The 12,718-nt window shown below is 39.6% G+C and overlaps 1 protein-coding gene across 5 annotated transcripts in view; it reads right to left on the reverse strand.

Moving 5' to 3' along the window:
* LOC140741998 (caM kinase-like vesicle-associated protein) overlaps nucleotides 1–11,748 on the reverse strand; it is a 205,551-nt gene extending 193,803 nt beyond the window's left edge. Inside the window, exon 1 of one of the 5 annotated variants that reach the window (XM_073072655.1) lies at nucleotides 11,293–11,748. The gene's annotated coding sequence lies outside the window, so the exon portion shown is untranslated. Of the gene's footprint in view, nucleotides 1–11,161; nucleotides 11,234–11,292 lie in introns of those variants that run through there. The other 4 variants (XM_073072656.1, XM_073072652.1, XM_073072654.1 and 1 more) reach the window with 4 other exon arrangements.
* Nucleotides 11,749–12,718: the final 970 nt, after the last annotated feature.

Below are 12,718 nucleotides of genomic sequence, written 5' to 3' on the forward strand. Positions count from 1 at the left end.
TATTGAAGTTCATCAAACAAACATTTCCATAAGATGTATTCCAGACATTGTACATATACATCATATAATCATATATATCACAAAATCTCCACAAAGTATTTATCTGGGGTATACACTTATAGAAAAGAGTGGAAAGAAAAAACAAGCAAAAAGAAAGAACTATGTACAAGTAGGGAGTGATCTTTTTTTTTACAACAGATTCATTGATTTGTGAGAATAAAATCAGGCCTATGAGGCATTATGTAGTTAAACCATTTTTCCCAGTATGAATCAAATTGTTCCAACTTATGATTAACAGATGCTGTTATCTTCTCCATTTTGTAAATGTCCATTGTAATTTCCATCCATGTATTTAAAGTTGGGCTCTCCTGTGATAACCATTTCCTAGTAAGAGTCTTTTTTACCAGCCACCAACAGTATATTCATTAAATATTTATCTCTTTTCAACCATTCTTGAGGTATATATCCAAAATATATGGTCTTACTCTCCAAGGGTATTTCACATTTAAAGATGTCTTGTAGGGCATTGTATATCCCCCTCCAATAGATTTTGATAACAGGGCAGTCCCAAAAAATATGATAATGATTTGCATTTTGATTTCCACAATTTCTCCAGCAAACAGGGAGGTTACTATCATAATGGGATTTCTGAGAGGGTGTAATAAAATATCTTATCAAGCTTTTCCATCCAAACTCCCTCCATTTCTGTGAATTGGTACACTTCCATTGATATCTCCATATTGTTGTCCATTCTTCCTCAGATATAATTATCCCTCCTTCCTTCTCCCATTTTGCTTTAATGTATGAGGTCGAATGTGTTTTAAGATTTGACAACCCCTTATACATGCTTGAAATGATTCCCCTACCATTATCTTATTTATTTTCTTTTCTAAAGAGCTCTATCAAGCATGTATTTGCCTTGGTTACATTTTTAAGCACCTTATTAACATATTGTCGTATCTGTAAATACCGATAAAAATCTTGTTTTTCTAAAAGTGTTTCTCTTTAAGCATTTCAAAACTGAACAGTGTTCCTTCTTTCATTATGTGCTGCATTTTCAAAAGTTTACTTCTCTGATGTTAATGAACATGGAGTTAATTATCATAGAGTTATACAGACCAATTTGCTCCTGCCTGCCAAGGTGCTGACTTAATGCGTTTTCCAGCATTTGGCCCATAATGCTACCAATTACCTGTCTGAACATGGAGGTATGATTCAACTTTATGATATATTGGTTAATTTGCAGCTGGAGAACCACATGCAGTCCTGATGACTACAATATGGAATGGATGTGAGTGCACTGAAGTGTGTTTAGAGAAAATTCAACACTATGTTGCCTAGAATAGACTGCTTCAGTAATAAGCAGAGACGGGTGGGGTGGGCTTTTTTCCACAGCGTGGAGGAAACCCTTGGGTAGAATTAACAGATGTACTTTAAATTATGTAGGAACATTGACGGGATAAATTAGGAAATCTTTTTCCTTTGCACAGGCATCGAGAGCTAGACAGCATAAGTTTAGAAGGTTTAGAAGGGATTTGTGGAAGATTTTTTACACCCAGAGGGCATTTGGAATCTGCGGGTGCACCGCTTCACATCATTTAAAAAGTATCTAAAGATGAGTATTTAATTACTGAAGCATCCAAGAGCTGGTAAATGTGATTTGCATAGATCGGTAATCAATGGTGCCCTTGGAAATGGCGTGCTGAAAGGCCTGTACCTGCGCTGAATGATCCTATCATTCTGTTGAGTCACTTTATGACAAACTTAATTTTAATAATCTTATTGGTACTGGATTGTTTGGAGTTTATTTGTTTATTTAGAGATACGGCATGGCAACAGGCCCCTCCAGCCCAATGACCCCGCACTGCCAAATTACACCCATTGTGACCAATTAACTCACCAACCGGTACATCTTTAGAATGTGAGAGGAAACCAAAGTATCCAAAGGAAACCCACAGAGTGACAGAGAGACTGTAGAAACCCCTGACAGATAGCAGTGGCAATCGAATCCTGATCACTGGTGCTGGAATCGTGCTGGAAACCCACAGAGTCACAGAGAGACTGTACAAACCCGACAGACAGCAGTGGCAATCGAATCCTGATCACTGGTGCTGGAATCGTGCTGGAAACCCACAGAGTCACAGAGAGACTGTACAAACCCCTGACAGACAGCAGTGGCAATCGAATCCTGATCACTGGTGCTGGAATCGTGCTGGAAACCCACAGAGTCACAGAGAGACTGTACAAACCCCTGACAGACAGCAGTGGCAATCGAATCCTGATCACTGGTGCTGGAATCGTGCTGGAAACCCACAGAGTCACAGAGAGACTGTACAAACCCCTGACAGACAGCAGTGGCAATCACTGGTGCTGGAATCATGTTACACTAACTGCTACACTCCCATGCCACCAAGCTGAGCACAGGTGAAAGGGTACTTTATCAAGTTATTCAGTTAGGCATGTATAGACATAAATTGGAAAGGTTTGAATATAATAAATTGGAATAGTATCTGAAGGTAGTTCCCTTATTTAGTCTTGTCATATTTCATCTACACAGTGTTTTAATTCACTGCTCTCAGCATTCTTAGCTAACAAACTCTTTTATTCAATCTTGAAAGCTCTGATTGTCCCAGCAATGACAGCAATACGGTGACAGTTACCGATGCCAACTCTTTCTGTGATATGCTTCCCAAGTTCCTCATTTATGCTGGATTTTTGAAGTTTTAAAGGGTTTACATCAATTATATAACACTTTCATTTATATCAAAATCAGAATCAGGTTTAATATCAATGACATATGTCATGAAATTTGGTGTTATGTGGCAGCAGTACATTGCAATACATAAAATAAAAAACTGTGAATTACAGGAAAATTTATTTATATATTTATATAAATTAATTAAGTAGATCAAAAAGAGAGAAAAAAGTAGTGAGATTGTGTTCATGGGTTTAATGTCCATTCAGAAATCTGATGGCAGAGAAAAAAAGGCTGATCCTGAATCGCTAAATGTGTGCCTTCAGGTTCCTGTACCTCCTCCCTGATGACAGCAATGAGAAAAGATCATGTCCTGCGTGATGAGGGTCCTTAATGATGGATGCCGCCTTTCTGAGGCATCACTCCTTGAAGATGTCCTGGATGCTGGGGAGGCTAGTGCTCACCATGGAGCAGACTGAGTTTACAACTTTCTGCAGCTTATTTTGATCCTGTACAATGGCCCCTCCATACCAGACAATAATGTAACCAGTTGGAATGCTCTCCATGTTACATCTGTAGAAATTTGCAAGTGACTTCAGTGACATGCCAAATTTCCTCAAACTCCTGCTGAAATATAGCTGCTGTCATGCCTTCTTTGTAACTGCATTGATATGCTGGGCCCAGGATAGATACTCAGAGATTTCAACACACAGAAACTTGAAATTGGGTCACTCTTTCCACTTCTGATCCCTCTATGAAGACTGGTGTGTGCTCACCTTTCATCATTGTGAGATGCCTCAAAGTAAGTTACAGCATACCCAATAATGTCTTTTTTCATTAATTACCAAGTTATCCTCTGAACATAGCGGTCTGCTGGACTATTTCAGAAGGTAATTAAAAAAACAACATTAGTGGGTCAGGATCCAATAGGATCCAATTAGTGGGTTCAATAGACCCAAAAATTCTATTCCTGTTGGATTTTTATAACTGCTTATTATGGTCACCAATGTTTTATACCAGATTATATTTAATTATTTGAATCGAAATTCTCCAACTGCAGAGATGGAATTCAAACTCATGTTTTTTTCCAGACTAATCCAGTAATTTAACGATATGCAATTTGTAAACTTGCCATAATTGTAACACAGGAAATATTGCAATCACTACCTTCCACAATTACTTGATTACAATTTATTTAAAATATATTTAAATCAAATGCTAAAAAATAAAATCTTGTTCTCCCAATTTATCTCATCATGGCCTTTGTGCTTTATTTGTCGACATCCTTTGCACTTCCTCGATAACTGTAACACTACAATTGTATTTTTTTACTTTCTCAATGCCCTTTTGTATGGAATGATGTTTGGATAGTACGCAAACAAAAGATTTTCACTGCATCACGACACACGTGACAATAAATAAATAACTCATTCTAATTCCAATTTAAAAATGTGGATTGATGAATGTACTACTTCAAAGTAGTAACATTTATACATGGTAACATCTACGATGTTGAATTCCCTCACTACAGCAATGGAACATCAGCCTTTGACTCTCAGTTTCAGGAGGTCGACTTGAACATCCAAACAAATGACAGAAGTAAAGTTCAAGTTTAATTATCATTCAACCATACATGAAAATCCATGAATACAGCCAAATGGTACAATGTTCCTCCAGGATGAAAGTGCAGAACACAGGACCAACAGTCACACACAGCATAAGGCACATATAGCACACATAAGATAGCAGTGAGCAAACTGTCACACAAAAATACATAATATAGCCCAAGTCCCTGAGTGTCATGTCCTGTAACAGCATGGATGTTGTCAGCAAGAACGAGCCTTCAGCTCGTGCACACGCAATCCAATTTCTGTTCTATTGAGCGAACATTGGAGAGTAGCACCAATGAGAGGGCCCAGCCTTCAATCCAGCAGAGACACTATTAACTGAGCCATAGATAAGTCTTCATCCATTCCGCTGAAATATTATGATTCAAGCTCCATTAATCACTAAGCATGATGAATAATATACATTGTTTGGCGTCATTATTTACATTTCAGTTACCTGAGGGAAATAACAAGAACCATGGTCTATCAAGAAAGAAATATAGCAATTTAAAAATCTGCCATTTCATTCCCACTGACAATTTCATCTGTAGTCATTCCTCAAATAAAATATATTTATAATCTCTTACTCTTTTAATTCTCTATTGCAGTTTGTAGCAGGCCAAATTGAAAAAAAACAATCCACAAGGTTATTTTTTCATAAATTCTCAAAAAGGATTCTGATAAAGCAAAATAAAGTATTTAATTTATAAAAAAAGTAGTCTCATGCATTATTCTTTCAATTTATCATGCATGAACAACAATGATCTTGGTACTCTATCATAAGATCAGGAGATGAACCAACGGTTTACAAACATGAACCAGTCTAACACTAAGTGAGGGAGTACTGTCATGTGTGAAGTAGCTCATTCTGATCACATAGTAAACTATTCACTTCTTTTGAAGGGTGAGATGCAAGTTATTATCCCTTTATGCAGCGAAGGGAGGTTTTGGGGTGCTGTGACACTGAGGGAAGCTGAAATTTCTATTTTAAAAATAAGTCAATCACACGCAATAGAATTATGCATGTAAATACAAATGATTTTATCAACGACAATCCTACAATTCAATGTAATTCATGGTGTACAAGATAATAAAAATGATAATGTTTTATGGAAATAAAACACAACCTTCTCAATGATGTTCTGGTACAAGAATATTTCCAGCCCTTCACTAAATTTTGTTTTATGTAAATGAAGTTTGACAATGACACCCTCAGCTGAACAATGAACAAGAATCAAATTATGGTTTTTCAGCTCTACATCATATTGGGGAAAAAATCCTAAATGCTTATCAGTCTTAGTATAAAAAATGGGCAGGGTTTCTGCAACTACCACTAAAGCAACTATTTTTGAACAAGAAGGTAAATCAACCTCTGATAGATTTTCTGTTTAATTTGCTCTACTTATATGCTTTGTTATATTAACCCACCCATTATTCCTTTCAAGTTGTCTGTCCTCTATGATGATGCTACCCTGTTGTGAGAAGAGGAACATATGCAGAGCATAACGTAGAACAAACTCATAGTGTGGAAGAGATTCTTAGCCAAAATGTACACCATAAAATGTAATTAATAGATTTTTAAAAATGACTATTTTGCCATTAAAACCTATCACATGGACAATTATTTCACAATTGGAAGTTTGTAACTTAATGTACATATAGTGAGTTTCAGATTCCAAACGGGCATAATATTGAATAAAGTGTTGAAAAGAGATCGGGCATTTTCTTAATCTTGCTGACAGGGAGCACAGCAAAGGTTGGCATAAATTTTTACACACTTCAGTCTGCGGCTTCGTGTAGAGACATTCAAGAGAAGAAATCTCCTACCTGCAAATATATGAATGATTTCAATAGATTGCAGTAACAGTACTATCAGCTCTTTTCCAATTCCAAATATATTCACAAATAACCCTGTTGACTTTGCCATTAATAAACCTGTACATAATAAACAGCCATAGCTTGGAGCTATTTATCATTATTCATATCATCTTTGCCAGATACTTTATTGGTTATATTATGTCTCTTCCAGACATTATTCTCAATTAAAATCTTGAAGCCACTGTGCAAAAGAAGTCACTAATACTTTGTTCACCCCAAAACACAATTTTATCCTCTGTGGAAACAAAGTACCGATAAAAATGTCACAGATATTTTTCCTCTTCCTACCTCCTTGCTAAAGCCTGGTAATTTGAAAGAGGTAACGATAATTAATTCCTTAATGTGAAAATGCTAAATATAATCAGTTTCATCCAAGGCAATATTGTTTGATAAACCTTTATCTAACCCAGTGGAAATCAAATTCACTGGAGACACAATGTTTCCTACTGATGTGTTTGAAAGTTAGAATGGTTAACATTTTAAATACTTCCAGTTACTTATTTAAAAATAGGGAAAATTAAAGGTATTCAGTAAAAGTTAATTTTCAGAAATGTGGCTGGTTTCACTCCATGAGTGCAGTGTGACCAAATTAAAAGACTAAATTAGTTCTAAGTATTATATATCTGAGTTTGCTAATTTACTAATTGTTCAATTAAATGAGCCACCCAGTCTCTGTAGCCTTGACTGCTATATAGGTCATCTAAAATAATAACCTCCTAACCTGCTACAACTAACAGAAGCTGTCTAAATATATTCAGAACATGCACTGGGTTAGTATTTAGATTGTACTTGAACACAGAGACAAGGGAAGGAAGATTTGTTGCCTAATTTAAAAGTATGCAGATACAAATTGCAGTTGTGTTAGACTGCAACTAATTGTTCAGTCTGGAAAAATACCACCAAACAAAATATAAAGCTTATTAAAACACTGCAACATTAACACAAATAAAACCACATCTATTAAATGTGAATTAAATGTCAATTTTAAATGTGCAGACTACAGCATTTCTGGAGCTTGATATGATGGTTGTGGAGAATTCACTGTTGGTCTGGTTCGGAAATCTTTCTGTAATTGGCAAACAAATTGATGAACCTATGAGGGCTGGTTAAGATCCACACCGCACATCAAGGAAAGGATGCTTTATGTGATCTCAATTTGTAGTGCTGTCGGAAGAATCATCTAAGGGATAACTGTGTGAAAAATTAATACACATTCACATACAAGTGTAATAGGAGTGTATGATTGCTCACCCTGCCCTGATCATAGGCTGTGGCACAATTGACAACACTTTCCTCTTCAATCATTGTTTAGGTGACTGATGTGGAAGCAAATGCCTTTCTTACCTATCAAATGGCAGGAGTTACAAATATTCTAATTATAGTGATCAATGGAATTATCAATGCTAATATAGTTCTGGGGGTTTTGCTTGCATTTTGGGTTGAGACTTTTCATCAGTCAAGTGAAAGGTTTCTTTCAACAGATGCTGCCTGACCTTCTGTGTTTTTCCAGCATCTTGCTGTTTGCTGTATACAATCTTTTACCTTGACTGTGATTCTGGTGGCCCAGTAATCTGCCCTTGTCTCTTTCCTATGATTCAGCAACAGGCTGTTCCTCAATCCACCATTGAGTGGAAGTGGATGCTACTAATGACAGGATCTCTTACAATCCACTAATGTCAATCACCAGACATTCCAAACCCAAGGGGGTACAAAGTTTCCCTAAGTAAATATTGGTAAAAGTGAAGTAGTTTATAAGCTGCTGCCACTTCTGTTCCCTAGTTGCCTCTCCTCATCCATCCAATACACTAGGAACTTTCCAAGGTTGAATCTGACTCTTCACAGTCAAGGTGCCAAATCTGACCTTAGAATGATCTTCAGGTTGTTTCTGTGTCATCAATAATGCTGCGTATTCCACTTTAAGTGATGTCTTTACTGAAATCCCCAGCCATACCTGCACCTCTGCTCTCAACCAATTTCAGTCCAGTCCTGTCCTGGAGCCTGTGTTCCACCTCCTGTAAAACCTACAACCCCACAAAACTATGCTGTCCTGGTCCTAACTTCCTCTAACTCCCACTTACCCTGTCGCTGGCTCGCTGGCTCAGACTTGAAAAATCAATAGTCCACTTCCCTCCACAGATGCTGCTTGACCCACTGAGTAAATTCAGCAACTTGTATTTTGTTCCCGGTTCCAGTATTTGCCCTCTCTTTTGTCTCCACTGGGTCTTTGTTATGGGACATTTTGTCCTTATTAACTGGACCCCCATAATTCCCTGTGGCCATCCACAGAAAACCAACATGGCTCCAGTTAGGCTTCTTAAGCAATCCTGAAGTGAACTGTTCACCACCTCTGCCCACTTCCAAATCTTCATCCTTACAACTGCCACCACCCTCGGAATGTCTTTACAACCTGTCTGGTTGGGAAGCTTTGTTTCAGATGTTATTGGATGGCACTTCCACCAGATCTGTTGTTAAGTTCAAAGTTCATAAAAAACTTTATTATCAAAGTACGTATATATTATCATATACCACCTTGGGATTCATTTTCTTGCAGGTGTTCACAGTAGAACAAGAAATGCGATAGTGTCATTGAAAATCTATGTACAAAGCAATCAGTGTGCGAAAGAAGACAATCTGAATAAATACAACAATAATAAATACATAAATAAATAGTGGCACAGTAGGTAGTGGTTGGCACACCACTTTACACCACTGCTGCAGCTGCCTGTGAGGAGATTTTCACTTTCTCCCTGTGACCACGTGGGGTTCCTCTGGGTTTCCTCCCGTAGTCCAAAGGTAGGCTAATTGGTCATTGTAAATTGTCCCTTGAAGGGTTGAATTGGGTCCCTTGAAGGGTTGAATTGGGCACTTATCTCAATAAAACAAAACAAAAATTGAGAATGTGAGTTGTAGAGTTATTGGAAGTGAGTCCAGAGGTTGTGTCAGTGATCATTTTAGTGTTAAGTTGAGTAAAGTTATCTACAATGCAAGTTGCACACAGACAACGCATCTTAAACAACCCCAATCTGGATCCTCCTCACAGTTTAATACCTATTCCGATCACGACAGTGATCAAAACCTCCTCTAATGCAAAGAAGAGATCTACACCTACATTTATCGCAGGGTTGGAGATTGGTGTTGGCGGCACTCCGAGGCGGGGCGGGGGGTGGTTGAGAGTGAGAGCAAGGTGCGGCGAGGCAAATATGATCCAACACGAAGCCACATGCAGGGGTGCGGATTTGGAGGGAGGTGCCGGGCATGCAAAAAGAAACTGCACTTTCCACAGTACATCTCTAACAATTTGCTCGCCAGATCAGCCTCCATGTCACAACAGGCAAATATTTTGCACAGTGTGGTATATCTTCTTCGGCGAGGATTCAGATCTCAGGGCAGATCACAACCGACGAGGCAGAATTCATGAGGATCTAAATGTGTGAATTTACAAAACTGCGCACATTAATAAAAGATTTCAAAACGCATAATACATTTATCTCCTTGTTTCGACGATTCTACTAGCAGCAGAAAGTTGTAAATTCAGCCAGCACAATCACGGGCACTAGCCTCCCTAGCATGGAGGACAAATTCAAACGGCGACATGAACCTTTAAGGACCCCCATCACCCAGGACATGTCCTCTTCTCATTGCTACCATCAGGGAAGAGGTTCAATAGGCTGAAGGCAAGCATTTCAGTAAAATCTCCGCCATCAGATTTCTGAATGTGCAATGAACCTATGAATCTAATTATTTTTCCGCGTTTGCACGAATTCTTTAGTTTATTATATATGTGGTAATTTATAGATTTTATAATTTATGTATTGCAGTGCACTGCTATCGCAAAACAGCAATTTTCACGACATATTCTAGCAATTTTAATTCTGATTTAGATTAACTTGAAACTATCCACGACCGAGTTAAGTCAAGTTACTTTAGAATGGAATCGAGTAAAACTGAACTGTAAGAAAGTGGCGGTGCCAAGCGAAACAGCAGTGAGGCAGGCGTACGATATTTTGTAACTCCCACTGATATTTCGCAAAGTCAAATATAATTGATAACGTGCGTGTTTTAAACTGGAATTCACATCACCGGCGTATCTCTTCCACGTTGGGGTTAACATCTTGCCCTCGAGTCAAAGGCGAAGCGATATCTCGGACGCGTTGAACTTGCGCGGGTCTTGGCGTAGTGCGCGGATGGTCAAACGTAGCCGTGACTTCCAGTCTCTATAATCTCTGCAAAATCAAACCCCTCTATCCTTGGACCAAACCCAAGGGGTGGTCAAAGCACTCCCCACATCAAATTTCCGCAGTCTTATGCAATAAGGGGGAACGAATCAGTCTCGACATTGTTTTAAATTACTGAGGTGACCAGAGATAACGGCACCAAACTGAAAACACAAACGCGTATCTTGGCGGGATTGTAAAACAATTACCACGAAAGAAGATTAAACTCGCACCAACTGCACTGTATGTGCACACTGGCGAATTCTGCGTGGAATATTTGAGAGATGCGAACAGCCACTTTTGGCAGACGGTGGTGCTGTTTCGTGGGTTTAAGTTGGAAGCTTTAAAATCCCCTCGTTACCGTTTTTATAAGAAGCACTGCTTAAACCCACATGAGCAGAAGTTGCTCATTTTTCAAAGTCTGCTTCCGCCAATTCCGTTACTAGATGAATCAAAACAGCACTCTTATCTCCGAATCTATAAACTCCACATATCTACCGAGTACGGTTGGCTGCTAAATCTCCACCCCGTCTCAAATTAACCTTTACATGAAAGTGGGGGCAGACCCAATCTTCATTTTCAAATCGCAAGTCTGTTTTCTCTCCGTGGCAGTTCTAAAGATATAACTAACAACGCTAACAAAACCCTCTGTACCGGAATCACATGGGAGTAATCCTGTACACGGCACCACGAGGAGAGCTTGAAGCAGTTTGGGAAACGAACCATAATTGACAGAGAACAATAAAATAGGTTTGCCCCAAACTGACCTGAAAGGGGTCAGATTGCATTTACTCCGCCGGCCTTACACCAAACGGCCCTGACCAAATCTCAATGCCATGTTCACTCATCAAATAGCCCCAATATGCAATATTCCACGCTGGGAGTGTATAGTACTCACTGAATCCTCGTTGCGTTGTGAAACGGGTTGTCTAATCCCGCTGCGCTGATTCGACTCACGGTGAATGTACCTCAGGGTGGCCTTTTTGCAGAAGATAAGATGCCCTAGCGAAGGGAAGGTGTAGGGCTCGGTAGAGTTGGCAGCCTTGTTGGGAAAGGTGAGAGGCGCCGAATGGCAGGCGAGACACCGACCCTGGTGTCCGCGAGGTGCCACATGGATAGCGCGGAACCCGCACGCTTCACCCGCAGTTTGCTAGTGCAACTGGGGAGAGAGGCAGTTCATACACACCCGGAGCGAGTCTGAGAGAAATAGCGCAGAGTGACGGAGAGCGGAGGAGCAGCGGAGATGGGAGGGGAGGTTTCACCACACACACACACACACACACACTCACCCACTCTCTCTCTCTCTCTCTCTCTCTCACTCACACACACACACACACACACACACACACACACACATACACACTCACACACTCACTCACCCACTCTCTCTCTCTCTCTCTCTCTCTCTCTCTCTCTCTCACACACACACACACACACACACATACACACTCACACACTCACTCACCCACTCTCTCTCTCTCTCACACACACACACTCACACACTCTCTCTCTCACACACACACACACTCACCCTCTCTCTCTCTCTCTCTCTCTCTCTCTCTCTCACACACACACATACACACTCACACACTCACTCTGACACAAACATACACACACTCACCCACTCTCTCTCTCTCTCTCACACATACACACACACACACACACACTCTGACACAAACATACACACACACTCACCCACTCTCTCTCTCTCTCACACACACATACACACTCACACACTCACTCTGACACAAACATACACACACTCAGCCACTTTCTCTCTCTCTCTCTCTCTCTCACACACACACACACACACACACACACACACACACACACACACACACACACACACACACACACACACACCCCCCCCCCCCCCCCCCACTGGAGTGGAGGCTTCACTATACAATCGGTATTAGGACATCATTCAACAAACTCCTTTATGTCTAACACCCCCAGGCTAGATCTTTTATCTTACCAAATTTCTTAAGACATCCAAGTTTGAGCCAGCTCTCTCTTGTTTCTTGGTACTAGACAGTTCAAAGTTCAAGTTCAAAGTAAATTTATTTTCGAAGTACATATATGTCACCGTATACAACCCTGAGATTCATTTTCTTAAGGGCATACACAATAAATACAAGAATTACAATAGAATCAATGAAAGACTACACCCAACAGGTCAAACAACTACAGTGTAAAAGGCAACAAACTGCAAATAGAAAATAAAGAAAATTATAAATAATAATAACAAAAGAATAAGCAAAAAACACCAAGAACATGGGATGAAGAGTCTTTGAAAGTGAGTCCATAGGCTGCGGGAATAATTC

The sequence above is a fragment of the Hemitrygon akajei genome, chromosome 19, assembly GCF_048418815.1.
Source record: "Hemitrygon akajei chromosome 19, sHemAka1.3, whole genome shotgun sequence".
Taxonomy (NCBI): Eukaryota; Metazoa; Chordata; class Chondrichthyes; order Myliobatiformes; family Dasyatidae; genus Hemitrygon; species Hemitrygon akajei.